Source organism: Cherax quadricarinatus, chromosome 63 (genome assembly GCF_038502225.1).
Source record: "Cherax quadricarinatus isolate ZL_2023a chromosome 63, ASM3850222v1, whole genome shotgun sequence".
NCBI lineage: Eukaryota > Metazoa > Arthropoda > Malacostraca > Decapoda > Parastacidae > Cherax > Cherax quadricarinatus.
In genome coordinates this window covers 8,205,956-8,229,111 of record NC_091354.1, presented here as the reverse complement: position 1 = coordinate 8,229,111, position 23,156 = coordinate 8,205,956, and the positions used below count along the sequence as shown (strand labels likewise).

Below are 23,156 nucleotides of genomic sequence, written 5' to 3'. Positions count from 1 at the left end.
GTGAAGAGGAGGGGCCAGGAACCGAGTCTCGATCCCTGCAACCACAAATAGGTGAGTACACATACACTCACACACACACACACACACACACACACACACACATGCATGCAGCACCAGTTTGGAACCCGTACCTAGCCAATCACGTAAGGGAACTATAGAAAGTGCAAAGGTTTGCAACAAGACTTGTCCCGGGGCGAAGGGGTATGTTCTACGAGGGGGGTTTAAGGGAAATCGATCTGACGACACTGGAAGACAGGAGAGATAAGGACATATAAAATACTGAGACAATCGACAAGGTGGACAAAGACAGAATGTTCCAGAGATGGGACACAGCAACAAGGGGTCACAATTGGAAGCTGAAGACTCAGATGAACCACAGGGATGTTAGGAAGTATTTCTTCAGTCACAGCGTTGTTAGGAAGTGGAATAGTCTGGGGAGCGATGTAATGGAGGCAGGATCCATGCATAGCTTTAAGAAGAGGTATGATAAAACTCATGGAGCAGGAGGAGTGACGCAGCAGCGGCCAGTGAAGAGGCGGGGACAGGAGCTGCGACTCGACCTCTGCAACCACAACTAGGTGAGTACAACTAGGCGAGTACACAGTCGTCTGTCTTAACTGTTCCATCTTCTCTCCTGTTCTACACATTCCTTCCACTTATCTCACCCTTCTTGCCACTCTCTTGTCCTCCCTCCTATCTAACCTACTGTGTAATTAACAAGTACACTATATAATTAACAAGAACACATCATAATCTAAATATGAGCAACTTATAATTAACAGGAACGTCTTATTATTAACAAGAACATCTTATATCTTCTCTCTGGATAATTAATCAAGGTGTCCTCAAGTTGCCTGCTTTTACTGACCTTACCATGGTCATTACTTTAATGCAACGCTACCCAGCAACGACACGTTATCTCTAATAAATTATTTTAGTCATAACCAAGGGCTAAACCAGTAATATTCATACACCGCTGCAGGGTAAGGTGCTAAAACGTGTAATATGCCTGAGTATAACAGAGGTAGAGTTAGTAAGGGCGGTGAGGAGTAACAAAGCATACATAAAAAAAAATCAAAGGATTCTTCGTCGATGGTGGGGCATCTATAATAAAGCTTAGCTGTGTACCAAGTGTCTGTCTACTTGGCAGTAAAGATAACTTATTGTAACACCATTCAGTAGGCTTGGAACTAATCTATCGACTGAACAGTGATTACAATTGTTAGATGGTAGTTTAAGGGTTAATTGACCAAACTTGCGAACGGAGGCCAAATTCGTACTAGTTTCGGTAATTATAGAGAAAGTTGAGAGGCAATAGTCTGCATTTACGGCTCTTGAAGTGCGTGTCCTTCCACCCTGATAGAAAGCATTTTACTTTTTGTTGATAAACATGTGTATTAAGCATTTGTAAACACTTAGGCTGGACTTGATTTCATAATCCGCCAAACTTCAGATCTCCAGCGGAGCGCTTTGTCGCTGTTCTACAGATAAATAAATAGTTCCCTAACTTGGAAATGCTTTTCAGTGAGAGGTCATTGCCAGTCACTGACGCAACTCTAAACACAGTAATTCCAACAGACCGTAATGTTGCTGAAATACCTTACCTGTAAAAATAAGTCTCGATTTAACAGCCTCCGGGTAAACACGAATCTTTAATCACTTCTTGTCGGAATTTTACACTAGGTTTTCACCAGGGAAATAAGACTGGACACGAATGAGCACCGAGTACAAACAAGACGGTGGAAGACAACGAGGCTTGACCCTACCAGCGGTCGAGGTGAAGGACTGACTACCATACTGTAGCTACAACACTTCGCAATATAATTGATCAGACATATTAACGTACGATAGCCAGTTTAGTCTTAATATCGTAGAACACAGTAAAAATCCCTGATTTCCTGAACGGCATTTTGACAATATACCTTGGTAATATTCCCTAATAATATATCTTGATAATGCACTCTGGTATTATAGCAAGACATAACCCTGCTAAAGATTATCAATAAAGTATACGCATAAATACTCGAGTGGGACTCGAGAAAGTTCATACCAAAATCGGTATATTTTATTATCGAGTAAGTAAAACCAAAATATAATGCTTTGTGCACTTTTGCGACAGTTATACGTTATGTGTATGTCATAGTTATGATAAACTTTTTGCGATATGACTATGGGCACGCTATATTATAATATTTTATAATCCCCTGGAATTTGACCATTTTATATTAATCTCTATGTTTAGAGAGACATTTTGAGAAAGTCTTCAGACTGTCCTATCTAAATATGCCTTTACTATATGTTCCATTTTCCTGGCGTCCTTTTAAAACCTCTCTATATACTGTTAACATTGTTTTTACACCGCGCTGTTTACCCTACCATTACTGAAAGGTTTATCTCCTTCCCTTTATATTCTCTGAAATCCAATTATCCTGTTCCTCTCATCATATGTACTGTCACGTATATTCTTCTTAGTCCATGCATTGACCTCTACATCACAACACGCATGCACGCAAGCATTAATCACTTAATTATTAATCTGGAAGGTGTTTCTGGGATCAACGCTCTCGAAACCAGGCCTCGCAGTGGATCAGGTCCTGATCAACCAGGCTGGTACTGCTGGCTGCACACAAACCGACATACGAACCACAGCCTTGTTGGTCGGGAACTGACTTTAGGTGCCTGTCCAACTCCCTCTTGAAGACAATCAGGGGTCCATTGGTAATATTGGTGTAATACCTCCTTATGTATGCTTGGTGGCAGTTGACCAGTCTTGGGCCCCTGAAACTTATTGTGTTGTCTCGTATCGTAGGTGTACACACACACACACACACACACACACACACACACACACACACACACACACACACACACACAATCCACGTACCTCACTATGATTAGAGTCGGGCTATTGTCCCCACATCACCATGCAATCGACAGTAGGGCACACCATTGGATAGCTGTACCTTGTCTACCGATGCCCCGGATTGTTGAAGCGTGAGAGAGGAGAGGGGATGAAGGATTCTGAGGAAAAGAGTGAAGAGCGGGAAAGGGAATCAGAGAAAATAGGAAAGAGAATAATGGAATATGAGATTGAGGAAGATAAATATGCCAATGTCTTGATTTAATGTTTATGTCCTTCCCTTCGTTTGGTATTGTAATATCTTGCACATAATGCTGTGATGTTCTGTGCATGGTGCTGTGTTATGCTGCATCTGCTATGATGTCATACGTCTACAACTGTGATATAAGAAGTCTGCAGATGACACAGGGTGGCAGTTACCACAGGTACCTCAAGAGCAGACAAAGGGTAGCGACCCTGTGTCTGCTTTTGTGGTATCCTGCAACCGTGATGTTCTCTTCGTGCTGCTGTGATATATTGCTCCTTCAGCTGTGATCCTGCTGCTGTAATATCCTGTTTATGTTGCTGTGTTATCTCGCTCCACATGTGACATACTGCGCCTTGTGGTAAGATATCCTTACCTGGTGCTGTGATACCCTCTTCCTGGTCTTATGTTATCTTCTTACTTTTGCTCTGATAACTTACGCCTACAAAATAAAACATCTTTTCAATATAAAATTCCTTTTTTATACGCCTCTATTCTTCACGTCCCGTTGTTATAAATTCAAGTACCGCATAAAATTTATCGTACTTCCTCTATTAGAACTACATTTTATGTGGAACCTGCAAATGCATCAGAGAAAATGGGTAAAATTTACCTTTCAAGAGAATAGATTTGAGTTATAGCTTTGTCATAATCAGTAATGGGATGAGAATTTTATTCCTTGCAATGTTAAGGAAATACTGATATTCACAACGAATAAATGAAATTCGGGAATATGCATACATATAAGCAAAGTTTATTCGTAGGAAATACTGCATTTTCCAAGTCTGTTAGCTCGTTTATATCTAAGAACCAGACTTGTCGGAAAATCTTACCTCTTAAAATGTCTAGTAATTTATTTTAGGTTCAAAGCCTATCGACTGAACGAGAATCATTAAGGATGCATATCACCTGCTCACCACCATTCAAAAACCACTTTAGTCCTTATAATTATTATAATCAAAACTAAGCGCTAAACGATCAGATTCAGCCCTTATGATAAGGATTAAATACTCTCGCAGTATAGAGTTAAAACAATAGTAAAATGAGATCTATATATTTTGGCTTTGGTTACAAACTCTCTTAAATGGGGGTTTGTCAGGTATTGCTGATTCCGAAACACGTACAGCTATTTGTAACGAATTTCCATATTCTCTCTAAGTGGTAGTGTGACAATCTTAGATCAGGTCAAATTATATCACTGTGGTTCGTATAATGTTACTCAGGTGTACTGAAATATATACATCGAGAGATGTATGCTTTCAGTGTATATACACTAGTGTGTTTACATTAATCCTCATTGTAGGTACGATATTTATATATCTTTAATGACGAAAGGTTTCTTTTGTACAGCACGCTTCCTCAGTCGAACACAGGAGAAGTAAATTTAAGGTAATCAGTCCCACAGCCTTGGTAGAGAGCAGTGTCGGCTTCTTGACATACAACAAAGGTAATATCACTATTAAGGATTCAACTGAGGCGCTACTCTTCCTTAACGGCTCCGGGAATGGCGCAGATGTGGCAGCCTCTCAATATCGCTCGTTGCGAGTCGAGTTAACCAAACACATGTCTCGAAGCCCAACATGTGTGTCGAGATTCTCCTCGTATGTTGGAAACCCACACATTTCATCTTCGCGGCTGAAAGTAACCACTAATAATTTCCGGAGCCAGAGAACGCAAGGAGTGAAGAGATTCGCGGTGCCTTGAACACTGAACTGGAATTGTTAAAATGATAAAATTGGAAGTCCTCTCGAGTAAAAAAAAAGTCTTCTTTAAAATAATGAAATTGCAAATTCTCTAGAGAGAGAAAAAAAAAGAGTATCTTGAAAATGATAAAAATTGCAAGTCCTCTAGGCTAAAAAAGAGGTCATCATTAAAATGATAAAATTGCAAGTCCTCTGCAGTAAAAAAAAAAAAAATGCTGATCTTGAGACTCACAATGACGGCAGGAAGCTATGTAGTATTAAGTGACGCTGAGTGAAAAAAAAAGGACATCGCTCCGTGTAGATAATAAAGTCATTTCATTATTATGAGGAGCGCTAAACCCATAGGGATTATACAGCTCCTATGTATGTAGTGGGGGGGGGGAGGAGACGGAAGGCATTCAGGCTTATTTCAGGGAAGTAGAGCATAGATTCAATTCCCTAGAACAAGAGCCCCTCACCAGCACAAAGAAAGCTCCCTTGAGTGGATCAAGTCATATAATAAGATATAAGGAATGACTTTATAAAGTTCCACACACAGCGAGACGGTGTCCAAATAAATGTTCAATAACATACTATTTCTTCACCATCGTAGGCAACAGTTTGCTACTTAAAATAACCACCAATGCCATCGATCACCGTAGTATAACAAGCCTCCATCTCGGGTGAAATAATGTGGGAAAGGAGAACAGAAGGGAGAGAAGAAGCAGGCAAAGGAAGGAAATGATCCGTTGGGATTTACGAAAAGTAAAACTTCCTCTGTTGGCAGCTCGATCCTCCGTCCGTTAGATATATCACGGTCTGTGATCAACCAAGCAGCTGCTGAAGAATTACATCAAATTCCTCACATTGTCGTTATTGTATATCATTACAGCAACAAGCTGTGACTACTGGAGCGTATGAGATAGAAGGAAAGGGAAGGAAAGAAAATGGAAAAGAAGAAAAGGGACGAGAAGAGAAAGTAGACCATCGACCAGGTTATGCGCCAAGCTTCACTACGTCGGCAGCTCCAGACACAGCATTTTATGCTTCTTTGGGATCCACGGACAGACGAGAATTTGTTTTCTTTGGGGGGATTATTTAATTAAGAATTTACGGGATTATTTAATTAAGAACTTACGGGATTATTAATTAAGAACTTACGGGATTATTTAATTAAGAACTTACGGGATTATTTAAGAACTTACGGGATTATTTAATTAAGAACTTACGGGATTATTTAATTAAGAACTTACGAGATTATTTAATTAAGAACTTACGGGATTATTTAATTAAGAAGTGTGTTGAGGAATTTGTAGAGTCTACCTACCTATTGACCTATCTACCTATCTACCCACAGAGAACCCGATGTACGGTATAGTATTACGATTTACTCGTAGTAACAGCATACTGGTCGTAACAGCATACTGGTCGTAACAGCATACTTGTCGTAACAGCATACTGGTCGTAACAGCATACTGGTCGCAACAGCATACTTGTCGTAACAACATACTTGTAACAGCATACTTGTCGTAACAGCATACTTGTCGTAACAGCATACTAGTTGTAACAGTATGTAACAGTATCTTTAACTAACTCGCAATGTTTCCCATTTTTCTTCACACTTTCATTTCCAACATGAGAACACCTCATGTCATCTTGAGTCGCAAATTCATCAACATCCACAGGAGACCTGGTCTGGCACCGGGCAGCTGGGGCGATGCTCCCCCCACCCCGGGAACTAGCAAAAACTGGATTTAAACTTCATCTTCTGATTGACTGACTGGCGGAACGGTTCCTGCAACTGATGGTCTGTTAGGATTCCCTCTGGTCAATGTTACGTAGTCTACTCCTGAAATTCAGCTTTCATGTGATAATTTAAGTTAGTTTATTCTGATTGGCATCAAACACTTTAAAAAAAGGCGCATTTCAATCAGAAGAGACCTGGGACTGTTGTTGGATCGTGTAGGTATGATTTGGATTTTAGATATTGCCACCGAAGTGGCAAGTTTACTGTGAACTTGGGAAATGTAAAAAGATTTTTTTTTATGAAATTATGATATATATAACTGAGTATAGTATTTTTGAAAGGCTTCATTATTTAATGGCTGATGTATAAGATGCATCAGGAGAGGTTAGTATCTATTAAGTTTAGTGTGCGGGCAGATTAGTCAATATAATAAATTTGTTTTAAAAAATTTAATCGTTGGAATCCACACGATAACTGGAGAATGCCTCGTCTGATCGATATCAAATTTTCAGCCCTGGTTTGAATTCCAGAATGCAAAATTCACATTTTCATTGGGCTACCTAAGTCCTAGTTTAGCAATTTCATTAAATATTGATATTAAACGATTTTTCACAACTAAAAAAAATGACATGTTCAGACTCAGTACGAGCAAATATGAAAAAAATTCTGACATTGTTAAATACATTGTTCTTCTTGTAATTATTAATATTTTTCTACTACTGGAGAATGCTTTTTCTGATAAGCTTCAAACTTTCGGTATTTGTGTAGTTTTAAAAATTTTAATTTGACAATTTTATTAAATTAGTTTTCATGTGCTAACTAAAGAATGCGTCTTCAGATAGGGTTCAAACTTTGAACACTGATGTATCTTATATAGAAATTATTTTTGCATTGAATTTTGGCTCTGTAGTTGTTAATCTACGGATGTAGACAACTTTAAAATAGAACAGAATCGCAAAAACTGAGAGGTATTGAAAACTCGCGTTTTTAAAGAGTTTTTAAGTTTTACGATTTAAGTAAACTTTTAATTAGTATAATTATCGTACGACTTTATTACAGAGCCGGTCATGTCAGGAACTGTGTTGTCTTCCACTAATTTCCTTGAGGGATTTCCTTTATAACTTCACGCCTTATCGGGTCGATAGGTATAGGCCAGTCGTTGGTAATTATCCGCCTGGTAGTAGTAGGAACACGCCTGACATTGGTAGTTATACTCCTGATACTGGTAGGTATACGCTTGTCACTGGTAGTTATACTCCTGATACTGGTAGGTATACACCTGTCACTGGTAGTTATACTCCTGATACTGGTAGGTATACACCTGTCACTGGTAGTTATACTCCTGATACTGGTAGGTATACACCTGTCACTGGTAGTTATACTCCTGATACTGGTAGGTATACACCTGTCACTGGTAGTTATATTCCTGATACTGGTAGGTATACACCTGTCACTGGTAGTTATACTCCTGATACTGGTAGGTATACACCTGTCACTGGTAGTTATACTCCTGATACTGGTAGGTATACACCTGTCACTGGTAGTTATACTCCTGATACTGGTAGGTATACACCTGTCACTGGTAGTTATACTCCTGATACTGGTAGGTATACACCTGTCACTGGTAGTTATACTCCTGATACTGGTAGGTATACGCCTATCACTGGTAGTAATACGCCTGATACTGGTAAAGCGCCTGATACTGGTAGGTATACGCCTGTCACTGGTAGTTATACGTCTGATACTGGTAGTTAAGCGTCTGATACTGGTAGGTATACGCCTGTCACTGGTAGTTATACTCCTCATACTGGCAGGTATACGCCTATCACTGGTAGGTATACGTGTGATACTGGTAATTAAGCGCCTGATACTGGTAGGTATACGCCTGTCACTAGTAGTTTTACTCCTATATTGATGCATATGACCAGCGTATGCAGTGAAGGTCGGATGGGCAGAGCGTATAGCGTTGTTGATGCGTAAGATCGGCATATACACGGAAAGTCAGTCAGCTGGGCTGTTGACGCGAATAACGAGCGTATGCAAGGAAAGTCATTTTAGCCGTGCGCATGGCGTTGTTGATGCGTATGATCGGCGTATGCATAGAAGGTCAGTCAGCTGAGCCGTGCGCATGTGCGGTGACGGAAGCAGCTTGTGCGTGCCTAGCGCGTGCATGAACACCAGTTGCTGAGCAGCCTTGAAGGGGGACGTGCGCACCCTGGCGCCGCTCCTCGGCCCATACGCACTCGCCCAACAATTTTTGCACAAAAACATTTGAAGCATATTATGTACGGCCGCGCTAACACCCAACTTTTCATTTCCTGATTTTTTTTATCCTCTTCATTACAAGTGATAACTGAGAAAAAATATATATATTATTACTATAAGAATTCAGTGAGCGAAAAAAAAACATGGTAATTCATATTTCTTCGTTACGTTAAATTAAAAAGAAAAAAATGTGACCTACTGACAAATGTAGTTTAGGTGAAGCTAAAATTATTTTATAAGGAAAGTGGCTGATACATAAAAAAAAGCAGCAGTACGAGAAGGATTAGGGTCGACGTCTTGAAGGAACTCACTGAGGTAAGGACTCTGCTACTCACGTCAAGACGCAACACAGACTATGAATATTTCATCGTGTCATTAATGCACTCCTGAGTTTCCTCTCTTCTTGCCACAAAGAAATCTGAATAATATACATTTTTCTTCTAAAGGAAAGACTACTAATTGTATGTTTTACTTTCAAAATATATATATATATATATATATATATATATATATATATATATATATATATATATATATATATATATATATATATATATACATACATACATACATACATACATACATACATACATACATACACACACACACACACACACACACACACGAGGTATGATAATTTTTATGAAAAAAAAAAATAGAAAATATTTAAATTTCGGACAAATTTTGTTTTCCTTAACCATTTCACAAGGTGAATGATATTCTTAAGTTATGGAAATTTTGGTGGCAATGTTGTTATACTTTGAGGAATAGCCGGTCGGGTGTTTTGGAACATGTCTGGCACTGCTAATGAACGATCCCTGATTAGCTAGTCTCTGGTCCCCTCGCTGGACTGCGTGCAGCGAGCACCAACAGCCTGAGGGGCCAGGTTCCTTAGTCTGAAAGTGGTCGAGTTGACTGGAAGGCTGGGGAGTAGAAAGGTGGGTAGAGATTGATGAGCACGCAGTCTTCAACTATATTTTTTGTGCAAGGATATAAATACAGGAAAAAATCTACGGGTTACAGGTGCCATGTTTGAGTTATTTAACACATTGAACACAGCGTGGGTCTCAAGTAACAATTATTTTAATCAACAGATTTCTTATTGACAACACTAGAAGCTATAAATTTAATCCTGTAGCGCTTTAATAGACACACACACACACACACACACACACACACACACACACACACACACACACACACACACACACACAAGTAAACACCTTTCAGATCACCAGCCTCACATCTTTGGTGATGCGAGAGGAGTAAATTGCTCGTGGAGACGTTATGCAGACGAGCGTCAACTGATTTCATGCTCTGGCTTGATATCTTTATGCTCTGACATTTTATTTAGCTTTATAAAGCTCTAGCCTGAGTGAAACGTCATAGCAAATAGCATGCTCAGCATAGCGTGTTTATGCCCATACTAATCTGCATTACGTCAGCATATACAGTGTCCTGCGCTGGTAAACGCCACCTCTGGTCGTGAAAAAAAGCACACTTCAAACCTAAGAAAAGAGCACTGTCACGTGAATCTGGTAGACAATCACTGTAAAATAAGTGTGTGAAGAACAAAAAAGCACAATACCGTGACTGGAACAATATACAAATAACCCGCACACAGAAGAGAGAAGCCGAAACATGCCGAATATATATATATATATATATATATATATATATATATATATATATATATATATATATATATATATATATATATATATATATATATATATTCACTATGTTACTCACATATCTGAGTTATTTCAAGTCAGACTTGACTTGATGAAGCTCTACAGTGAAACAGGATTTTTAAATAATATCTTCCTCTACAGCGTCTTTCTACCATACGTGTCAGGAAATCCTGCCATTCCTTTAAGAATATCGTGGTCAATTGAGTATATCAGGCAGGGAGAACAAAACTTTTTCTGTGACAAATTAGCTAATGGTACAACGTAGCGAATGAACTTGTTTTAAGTCGTGATAAACGACTGTAAATGAACAACCTGAAAGATGGACGGGAGGATCGAACCGTAGGTAACAGGGTCCTCATGTAAGGGAATCCCCATGTAACGTGTTCTGCATATAACGTGATCCGCATATAACGATCTGCCTGTAATGGGACCCGCATGTAACGTGTTCTGCATATAACGTGATCCGCGTGTAACGGGATCTGCATGTAATGGGACCCGCATGTAACGTGATCCGCATGTAACGTGATCCGCATGTAACGTGATCCGCATGTAACGTGATCCGCATGTAACGTGATCCGCATGTAACGTGATCCGCATGTAACGTGAACTGCAAGTAACGGGATCTGCATGTAGCGGGATCTGCATGTAGCGGGATCTGCATGTAGCGGGATCTGCATGTAGCGGGATCTGCATGTAGCGAGATCTGCATGCAATGGGATCCACATATAACGAGATCTCGATGAATCCTAATCTCCATCTACAGTGATCTCTATGTAATGTGATCATCATCATGTAGAGTACACAAACAACCTTCACAGAGAACGAAAATTACGACTGTTTCAGTCAGACATGTAATATTAACTAGTCACACACACACACACGAAAAAAAAAACTTAGAATTAGACTACAACCTGAAGTGTCCATACAGAACAAAAAGACCATCAGTATATGTGATCAGTATAATATATATATATATATATATATATATATATATATATATATATATATATATATATATATATATATATATATATATATATATATATGACAGTTATCAATAATGAAAAAAGAGAAATAATATAAATACTATAAACTTCATAAAATATCTAACAGAAATAAAGCTGTTTTTCCACACCATTAATAACAGTAAATCAACAGCACTGATAATACATTTTATACTATTCATGTGAAAGGGGAAAGTTTTTTTTGCGAAGAATACAGTAATATTTTCATTGGGGGTGACATGGGAATGATACCTTGGTTGATAGCATGAACGATTCTATGTTAGATTGGAAGGTTAATATTTATTGCACTCACTTGTAACTATGTGAATAACTACAAGTATTAATTAATTCTGAAGACAATGTGTTTCTAAACTCAGCAATTAATTTTAATTAAAACATGAATATAAGTATTGTAGAGGAAGTTAGTCAAGTGGTGATTGATATTAACACACAATGAGGGCGTAATTATAACCTATTTGTCTACTGGACAGTGACGTACATGTATATGTATTAGTAAACACACAGATACACTCACACATTCACTAATATATATATATATATATATATATATATATATATATATATATATATATATATATAATATATATATATATATATTATATATATATATATAATATATATATATATATATATATCTATATCTATATATATATTATACATATATATATATATATATATATATATCTATATCTATATATATATTATACATATATATATATATATATATATATATATATATATATATATATATATATAATATATATATATATATATATATATATATATATATATATATATATATATATATATATATATATATATATATATATTATTTATATATATGCAATAAGATCACAGTAAACAGGTGATTTCAAAATATGCAAAACAACCACTGTGAAAGAATAGAGAAATTCCAAGCGCTTTCGTGACTACTCACATTATCAAAGAACAATAATGTTCCTTGATAATGTGAGTAGTCACGAATGCGCTTGGAATTTCTCTATTCTTTCACAGTGGTTGTTTTGCGAGATATAAGCGACTATTGGCAGAAAGGTGGGCTAGTGCAAAGATGAGTAGTGGGGGGGTTGAAGAGGGTTGGAATAGTTTTAAAAATGCAGTATTAGAATGTGGGGCAGAAGTTTGTGGTTATAGGAGGGTGGGGGCAGGAGGAAAGAGGAGTGATTGGTGGAATGATGAAGTAAAGGGTGTGATAAAAGAGAAAAAGGTAGCTTACGAGAGGTTTTTACAAAGCAGAAGTGTTATATGAAGAGCAGAGTATATGGAGAGTAAAAGAAAGGTGAAGAGAGTGGTGAGAGAGTGCAAAAGGAGAGCAGATGAAAGAGTGGGAGAGGCACTGTCAAGAAATTTTAATGAAAATAAGAAAAAATTTTGGAGTGAGTTAAACAAGTTAAGAAAGCCTAGGGAAAGTATGGATTTGTCAGTTAAAAACAGAGTAGGGGAGTTAGTAGATGGGGAGAGGGAGGTATTAGGTAGATGGCGAGAATATTTTGAGGAACTTTTAAATGTTGAGGAAGAAAGGGAGGCGGTAATTTCATGCACTGGCCAGGGAGGTATACCATCATTTAGGAGTGAAGAAGAGCAGAATGTAAGTGTGGTGGAGGTACGTGAGGCATTACGTAGAATGAAACGGGGTAAAGCAGCTGGAACTGATGGGATCATGACAGAAATGTTAAAAGCAGGGGGGGATATAGTGTTGGAGTGGTTGGTACTTTTGTTTAATAAATGTATGAAAGAGGGGAAGGTACCTAGGGATTGGCGGAGAGCATGTATAGTCCCTTTATATAAAGGGAAAGGGGACAAAAGAGATTGTAAAAATTATAGAGGAATAAGTTTACTGAGTATACCAGGAAAAGTATACGGTAGAGTTATAATTGAAAGAATTAGAGGTAAGACAGAATGTAGAATTGCGGATGAGCAAGGAGGCTTCAGAGTGGGTAGGGGATGTGTAGATCAAGTGTTTACATTGAAGCATATATGTGAACAGTATTTAGATAAAGGTAGGGAAGTTTTTATTGCATTTATGGATTTAGAAAAGGCATATGATAGAGTGGATAGAGGAGCAATGTGGCAGATGTTGCAAGTTTATGGAATAGGTGGTAAGTTACTAAATGCTGTAAAGAGCTTTTATGAGGATAGTGAGGCTCAGGTTAGGGTGTGTAGAAGAGAGGGAGAATACTTCCCGGTAAAAGTAGGTCTTAGACAGGGATGTGTAATGTCACCATGGTTGTTTAATATATTTATAGATGGGGTTGTAAAAGAAGTAAATGCTAGGGTGTTCGGGAGAGGGGTGGGATTAAATTATGGGGAATCAAATTCAAAATGGGAATTGACACAGTTACTTTTTGCTGATGATACTGTGCTTATGGGAGATTCTAAAGAAAAATTGCAAAGGTTAGTGGATGAGTTTGAGAATGTGTGTAAAGGTAGAAAGTTGAAAGTGAACATAGAAAAGAGTAAGGTGATGACGGTATCAAATGATTTAGATAAAGAAAAATTGGATATCAAATTGGGGAGGAGGAGTATGGAAGAAGTGAATGTTTTCAGATACTTGGGAGTTGACGTGTCGGCGGATGGATTTATGAAGGATGAGGTTAATCATAGAATTGATGAAGGAAAAAAGGTGAGTGGTGCGTTGAGGTATATGTGGAGTCAAAAAACGTTATCTATGGAGGCAAAGAAGGGAATGTATGAAAGTATAGTAGTACCAACACTCTTATATGGATGTGAAGCTTGGGTGGTAAATGCAGCAGCGAGGAGACAGTTGGAGGCAGTGGAGATGTCCTGTCTAAGGGCAATGTGTGGTGTAAATATTATGCAGAAAATTCGGAATGTGGAAATTAGGAGAAGGTGTGGAGTTAATAAAAGCATTAGTCAGAGGGCAGAAGAGGGGTTGTTAAGGTGGTTTGGTCATTTAGAGAGAATGGATCAAAGTAGAATGACATGGAAAGCATATAAATCTATAGGGGAAGGAAAGAGGGGTAGGGGTCGTCCTCGAAAGGGTTGGAAAGAGGGGGTAAAGGAGGTTTTGTGGGCGAGGGGCTTGGACTTCCAGCAAGCGTGCATGAGCGTGTTAGATAGGAGTGAATGGAGACGAATGATACTTGGGACCTGACGATCTGTTGGAGTGTGAGCAGGGTAATATTTAGTGAAGGGATTCAGGGAAACCGGTTATTTTCATATAGTCGGACTTGAGTCCTGGAAATGGGAAGTACAATGCCTGCACTTTAAAGGAGGGGTTTGGGATATTGGCAGTTTGGAGGGATATGTTGTGTATCTTTATACGTATATGCTTCTAAACTGTTGTATTCTGAGCACCTCTGCAAAAGCAGTGATAATGTGTGAGTGTGGTGAAAGTGTTGAATGATGATGAAAGTATTTTCTTTTTGGGGATTTTCTTTCTTTTTTGGGCAACCCTTCCTCGGTGGGAGACGACCAACTTGTTGAAATATATATATATATATATATATATATATATATATATATATATATATATATATATATATATATATATATATATATATATACACACACACATCTCATTTACCAAACTGCGGCAGGCCAGGACTCGACCCTAAGAAACTTGTACTACCTCCAGAGGCAGCACACTGTACGTATCACCTTACCAGTACGCCACTGATCCTACAAGAACCAAGCACACAGCACATAGCTATGCGTTTGCCTTGGCTCGAGGACACTCGTAGCAGTGATTTAACATCACTTGTTTCGTGATTTCATTGCTATATAGACTGCTTATTAAGGCGGGTATTCAAAACAGGATGAGGCTGAAATTAATCCTTGAGATACCACTGCCACGAGTGAACCATTCATAAGTTTTAGAGCACTTAGGATATAGATAATGTCAGACAACTGAGATACAAGAAACGAGCAAGAGCTAGAGGTTAGCGCTCGCAAAGGTAGTGAAATATACAAACATAGCGAATATGGTTAGCATTGTAAAAACGAAAAAATAAAAAAAACGAGGGAAAGGCATTTTAATCTATTTTCCTTCCTCACTAAAAACGTATATATTTTTTTTCATATATTGCCCCAAGGGACGAGTTTATTGGGCAGCGTAGCTCATCCGATGAGTAAATATACCTCATTGATGACGATATTGGCCAGTGCCACTCATTCCAGAATGAACGTCTCATTCCAGAATGAACATCTCATTCCAGAATGAACATCTCATTCCAGAATGAACATCTCATTCCAGAGTGAACATCTCATCCCAGAGTGAACATCTCATCCCAGAGTGAACGTCTCATCCCAGAGTGAACGTCTCACCCCAGAGTGAACATTCATGTTTCATCATAAATTAGCTGACAGACTATGAACTTAATGAGCTCCATTCTTGGGTCAATCATCATTATCTACAGTTGTCATTAACTTTACTAGTAGTAAACAAAACTTGAAAAAATTATTAGAAAATGTATTTAAATTATCTGAATAGCAATAAAATATTAACCAATCTGTCTCCACTTGTAAAACTTGGTAAATTTATTCTATCGAGTTATGTTAGTCATGAAAATTATTTAAGAATAAGGATGTACAGATTGGATTTACTCTGACGTAAAACAAAATAGAGAAATTTCGCGAAATAATAATCTGTAAATTTATAAGACAGGAATGTTGATACACAAACCGGAGTATTCCTGGGTATGAGAGATTTTATTTCTACGACTTTAAACAGTATCAGAAATAATGTAGTGGGCGGCGAGCGGGTAGTTGACACAGACATAGCCTAACGATACATCAATTATTCCACGTTTCACCATTACAAAAGGGCTTTTGTGTGTAGATTCTATATTGATTGGATAAAGCCATTTTTATCGCGAAGCTACTTCTAATAAAGGGCTCGCTCTCTTATGCGTTTCGCTCTCCTAAGAGCAAAAATGTTCTTGCAAGACATCAACAACGTTACTTGTGGCATCACACTAATGTTTTTAACTTGTACAATTGACTTTCTAGAAAGGATAAATAACTGCATTAATTCTTATGATTGATGAAACAATTCTATGTAAAAAGAATAACAATAAGTCCTAGCAGCAAGATTTTTTTTTTTAGATAATCTGAGCAAATTCAGAGAAAAAAGACCGACGTAATTTAAGATATCAAATTTCCTAATAACGGGAAGCAGAATTTAATGATGAAAAATGCCACAAAATGTGAGAGAAAGTTTTAACGGGAAACTTGAAAAATGCAAATATAAGAAAATCTCTCAAAATTTTACGTGGACAGAGAAAGGAAAGGAATGTGGGAATAACATGGACAAATATGTACATATAGTATATACGCAGAAAGGTCATAGAATATTATACGTGCGTTTTGCCGTTATATCCAAATCCTATAATGAAATATTTCTTAGAATTCAGGAATGTACATATATAAAATGATGAAAAAAAATTAGTCTAATTCATAAGAATCATCTAATAAAATTTGTATACACTACAATGAATAAATATTTTTCATTGTTCATACGCATGTGCTTAGTATTGTTCGTGAAACACAGATGATGAGCTTTCGCTGCTGCAACATTTCGCTTTATGTAGAGCTTTCTGAGTTGATAAAGTTGTAGATAATGCGATACGTTTTCACAGTAATATCCTAGTCTGTATCTGTGTTTTTTTTTTACTAGCGTCTGCGGTACGCTGCTGTATCAAGGACTGTTTGAGTTAATTCGATTGCTACGACAACGTGAGAACTGCGCCTTTATTTACATTCCTCCGTGTAATTACCGTAGAAACTTTACTCTCCACTTGTTGTTAGGTAGAATAACTATCACTGTGTATTAACCCTCAGTTACATACTTCATGGCATCATCCACAAACGGTATTCAGAATAAAATATCCAAGTGTATGATTGCAAATTGAGATAATATGCTGGTGTTTCCTGTTACCCACAATACATCGTACACAAACTGCCCCGGACACAATGGCGATGAAGTCTATACTATATATATATATATATATATATATATATATATATATATATATATATATATATATATATATATATATAGTAGCTGCCTGCAGGGGTAGCTGCCTAGCAACAACGCCTTGCATGACAAACGTAGGCAGACGCCTATATTAATTAAAACAATTTAGTACGGAACGTCATAAAAAGTTACGCGTGCCTAAATTCTTGTTTGTACCGGAAAGCATTTCTCGCGTATCACGTTTATATTATTTATTATACTTTATTTTACATGCATATGTAAACCGAATTCCTTCTTTGGGCAAAACTACCCCAATAACTGAACTTTCCCAAAATTTTCTCTTGTGCATTAATAGATTGAAAGCTCGCTAGTGTGTGACTATACTTGCAGCAGCTACCCTGGCTGACACTTACATCCTTCATTGTGCTGTTCAGCATGGCGGTGCTGCTGATCACAGGGAAGATCACAGACTCAACAAGTACAGGGAACTGACCCATTAGTACGAGTTAGTCCCTACAGGATCAGAAAACCTTGACTCCTGGGAAAACAAGTCATAAGTTTCCTCGAGTAGCTTAGCTCCTGGCTCATCGAAACCACAAGAGTCCCGAGATATGTCACCTTTCTCTTTCAGATCGCATCAGTGAGGCAGTCCAGAGAGAGAAAACTTGCTGCATCTTGGTTTTCTGGTGTTCGTGGAGCTTCACAACTTAAATTAGGATTTCTAAATTCATTTTTAAATTCTGCATGTCAGTTCCTGTGCTCACATGTAAACGTATGAATCACGAAACGGGAATAATTTAAATAATGATTTAAAAAAATCAACCTTATGTAGTGCCGAATAGGTAAAATTGGTTAATTAGCATGAACTCATTTGAAATTAAGTACTTTCTAAAATTTTCTCATTCGTTTAAAAATATATTTTATTTCATTTATGTTAATGTAAAAATTAATAATTTTGTACAAAAAAAATTAGAAAACTTATCTAAACTTATTATAACAAGGTCAATTTAATTTAGCCTAATCCAACTAAATATATTTTAGATAAACTTACAATAATTTAATAATAAACAAACACAATGGAATATATTTTTTTCGTTAGGTTTAGAATGATTTTTGCGAAATTATTGCATACACAAATTTTCGCTTGCCCTATTCGGCAAGAAAAGCGTTGCTATTTAAGCCAAAATCTCTAGTTTTACCTGTTCGGCACGACATTTATATGTATATTTGAACAAACCGGCTGCATCCCACAAAGGTAGGGTGACCAAAAAGAAAAGCTAAAGTTTATCTTTTTAAATTTAGTTATGCGTACAGGAGAAGGGGTTACTAGCCCCTTGCTCCTTTATTTTAGTCTCCTTTTACGACATACAGGACTTACGGAGGAATTCTCTTACACTTCCGCATGGAGAAGATTATATATATATATATATATATATATATATATATATATATATATATATATATATATATATATATATATATATATATATATATGCCGAATATGTAAAACTGGTCAATTAGCAAGAGCTAATTTAAAATCAAGTCCTTTCTGAAATTTTCTTATACGTTTAAAGATACATTTTTTTCATTAATGTTAATGTAAATTTTTTTAATTTTGCACTAAAAGAATCTTAGAAAACTTACCTAACCTTATTATAAAAAGAGCAATTTATTTTAGCCTAACCCAACTAAATATATTTTAAATACGTTTACAATAATTTAGTACTAAACAAACACAATCAAATACATTTTTTTTCGTTAGGTTCAGAATGATTTTGGCGATATTATTGCATACACAAATTTTCACTTGTCCTATATGGCAAGATGAGCGTTGCTATTTAAGCCAAGATCGCAAGTTCTGCCTATTCGGCACGACATATATATATATATATATGTGTGTGTGTGTGTGTGTGTGTGTGTGTGTGTGTGTTTAATTTTTTTACAATAACCTGAAAAATGAATGCTAGGACACCTCTGTTTACCAGTGATGCAGGCTCTCTAGGAAATATCAAATCTCTTGAACAAGAAACAAACGAGTTAATGGTAGCCACAAAGAGGTATCACTTGATATCAGTCGACCCGGCTATGAGCGGGTCTTACCTGACCTCAGTCGACCCGGCTATGAGCGGGTCTTACCTGACCTCAGTCGACCTGGTTATGAGCGGGTCTTATCTGACCTCCTTCGACCCGGCTATTAGTGGGTCTTACCTGACCTCAGTCGACCCGGCTATGAGCGGGTCTTACCTGACCTACTTCGACCCGGCTATGAGCGGGTCTTATCCGACCTCAGTCGACCCGGTTATGAGCGGGTCTTACCTGACCTCCTTCGACCCGGCTATGAGCGGGTCTTACCCGACCGATTAAACTTGTAGCGTTTGACATTCAATGTTTTCAACAACTCTTAAAGCTCTATTGTCAAGAATTAGTGAGGTGTTTATTGAGAATAAAACAATATTGAAATTAAATTGTCCTTTGGATAAAATATAGTTTGGAATAGAGGCAATAAGGTTGGAGTCATCGGTTCGCCTTTTCATATACTTCTCAGTTTTGTGGCAACAAGATCACAGATCTTGACATTTTAAGAAGTCACGATAGCGCTTGGAGGTTCACTATTTTTTCACAGTGGTTCTTTTGCATACTTATCAATTTTGAACACAAATTTGAAGTTACCGAAATCTGTATCATAGTTATAGTTACCTGTTCTATCCTCTCCATTATCATGCTCTTTCTCGAACATCTACCAGTTTCTCCTACCTAACACTTCTTCGGACATAACTCGCAAGGGAGCAAATAAAACCCCTTGTCGTCGTTGTCGTTTTGTTTTTGTTCTGACTGCTAACCTCTTAATTGCGTTATGGAATCAGAATGCTGCATTCATGATTAATCGATGACAAGTCTCATTTTTTTTTTATTACAAGGTAATACTAAGTGTTTGCTAAAGTCTTTAGCAGTGAAATTCTGACCTTTGTTGAAAGATTTCTGACAAACTGTGAATAACGTAGAGCATTAAAATTATGTATTTTTTATACTTAATTTCTATATAACTTGAACACGAACACACAATAATACTAGTAAATTATAATTAATAGTAATAATAGTAATAATAGTAATAATAATAATAGCTACGAAATTAGCAACTCGTTAGTAATGACATAAGAAATAATAGTATGCATAGCCTCGAGTGCGTATCTTATTTTATGCACCGTTTTAACAGTTCCAGTTACTCGGTTAATAAGGACATTAAGTTGGTTACCTTCTATTCCATACACAAATAACCCGCACATAGAAGGGAGGAACTTACGACGACGTTTCGGTCCGACTTGGACTATTTACAAAGTCACACTTTGTATCGCTCCAGTCGCTATATTGTGCCTTTTTTTGTTACCTTCTGTTATCCCTTTTAAATTTGAATTTCGTAGAAATATGACAGTTGTCTAATTTATCCGAAAAAGGATTCAGAATGTTGCTTTTGTGGTCACTCTGAGAGGATCTCATATGGGTAACTCAAATTTGACATTGAAGTAATATCTGTGGTTATAACTCATTCTCCAAATACAATAAATAAGATTTGACTTAGAGGAATTCTGCGATTTTACTGTGGAAAATCCTCTATGATACCCCTTGCACAACGAGGATTTTTTTTCCTGCTTATTCCTTTCCCGAATTTTTCCTCCTTGGTATAACACGTCACGCTATGTTGTAAGAGGTCAATGGCTGGCACGCGTTCCTTAACAGAGCAACGCAACGCCATTGTTGGTAGGTATTACGCTCTAGTTCCGGGGGTTGGGATGAAAAGTGAAATGTAAAGCAAGCCTTTACTTTAGACTAAGTTTCCTTCAGGATAGAACTTTATCAAGTTATGAAAAAGCTCTAAAACAGAGACTTGGGGTATATTTCCAGTCTATTTTTCTGTACGTTCTTGGTATGTCTAAGTTAGGATAGAATAATCTTGATTAATTGGATATAAAAGCATTCTCACAAACGTTTTAAAGAAAGACAGGTGCACAGCTAGCTTTTGTGACCTCGTTTAGTTCTGTATAGAGGATCATAAAGCTCTACACAGACCGTAACGCTGTCACAACAGAAGTTTTCTCTGCACCCATGTCTTCTTGACAGGTTGTTGCAGTAGTAGAACCCTGAGCTGGGTCAGGTAGAACCCTGGTCTCAGGGTTCTCGTTGAGGTCTGATATTGATCATTGCTCGCTCCGGGCAATGATCCTATTCTCTATTTATACGCTGACTTTTTATTTTCTCAATGTGTTTTTTTTTTTCAAGTCTGTTCATATACAGTTTTGATATATCATAATTTCTGTATTTGAAATTGATTATGGACTTGATAATGGTGAAAGGTCATCCTCCCTCCCTTCCATCCTCCCTCCCTCCCACTACTTACTCCCCCCCTCTCACTACTCTCTCTCCCCCCTCTCTCTCACTGGTTTCTCTCCCTCTCTCTACTTCCCCCCCCTCTCACTACTCTTTCTTCCCCTCTCACTACTCTTTCTTCCCCTTTCTCTCACTTTCTCCTCCTCTCTTACTACTCTCTTTCTCCTTCTCTCTTACTACTCTCTTTCTCCTTCTCATTTTTTAACAAAGGGTTTTACAAGGTTAGGTTACTCCTAACTTTATTTACAAGCCAAGAGCTGTTACCTACATCAGCTAATTTGCAAGCTTTTTTTTATTGCTATGAAACATAAAAATATAGAACGGGATGAAGTTGGAGCCATCTGTGGGCCAACATTTCATTTCATCAACTAAATTTATTTCGTTGATATTATGATGTTCGAAAATGTTCCAGACTCGAGTCATCCTGGGAATAAATGATTTCAGATGAAGTGATGCTCTGGAGAAGGTTACAGTCAGAGTGAAGGTGCTGCTTTCTGCCCGTCTTGTGTAGAAGCTCACTTCTCGCTGTCCTCGGAGTGGAGCTAATGTGGCACTTTGACGGTATTAGCTTTGTACAGAACAGTAAGGCCATCCACATCCCTCTAGTATTGAAGGCTCTGCTGAAATGAAAGATCTATCCAGGCTGGGTCCAGGCGAGAGACGAGTCGTCTTGCTCTGTTCTATCAAGAAGTCGCAGATGAGACTGAAGGCAGGCAAGGCAAGAAAGTATACTCAAGGTATGAGCGTACTTATTTCTCGTACAAAATCTTACAACTTCTACGAGATACATCGAAGTGCTGTAAGCTTCCTGGCCACCTTGTTTGCAAGCTTTACAACGTGGTTCTTCATGCTCAGTTTGGAGTCAAATTTCACTCGAAAGATATCAACTTCGTTCCTGGGTACAAACACATTCTTACCACTATCCCAGCATTACCATCATGATGCCTAGAGACCATTATCTCTCTCTCACTAGCTCTCTCAACAGTTTCTTTCAATTCGACCCCTATGCACATCATTCTAGCACTTAATTGTTTTGCAACCCCCATCTGTAAATTCAATAAACATCCACAGTCACATCATACAATCCTCTAAGGTTTTACTTTCACTGGACGAATTCCTTTCTCTCCTCCATACCCTAATCTAAGTCTTACTTTCCTAAAGAAAATCTATAGCGTTTAACAAGTCTGCCATCTATTTTGTAAATAAGCTACAGTGCTCGCCTGCCTACCCAATTATAGTTTTCTTATACATAAATGTAATAGTTCCTTATCGTTATCGGAATGTAATAATTCAGCCGTAC

General features: G+C 37.5%; 1 protein-coding gene and 1 long non-coding RNA gene across 2 annotated transcripts in view; one reads left to right on the top strand and one right to left on the bottom strand.

Annotated features, from left to right (window-relative positions):
• The window catches only part of LOC138854573 (uncharacterized), a 182,112-nt gene that overhangs the window by 55,173 nt on the left and 103,783 nt on the right, over positions 1-23,156 (bottom strand). The window lies entirely within an intron of this gene.
• The window catches only part of LOC138854572 (uncharacterized), a 294,198-nt gene continuing 279,774 nt past the window's right edge, over positions 8,733-23,156 (top strand). Inside the window, exon 1 of the mRNA XM_070098532.1 lies at positions 8,733-9,113. The gene's annotated coding sequence lies outside the window, so the exon portion shown is untranslated. The remainder of the gene's footprint in view (positions 9,114-23,156) is intronic.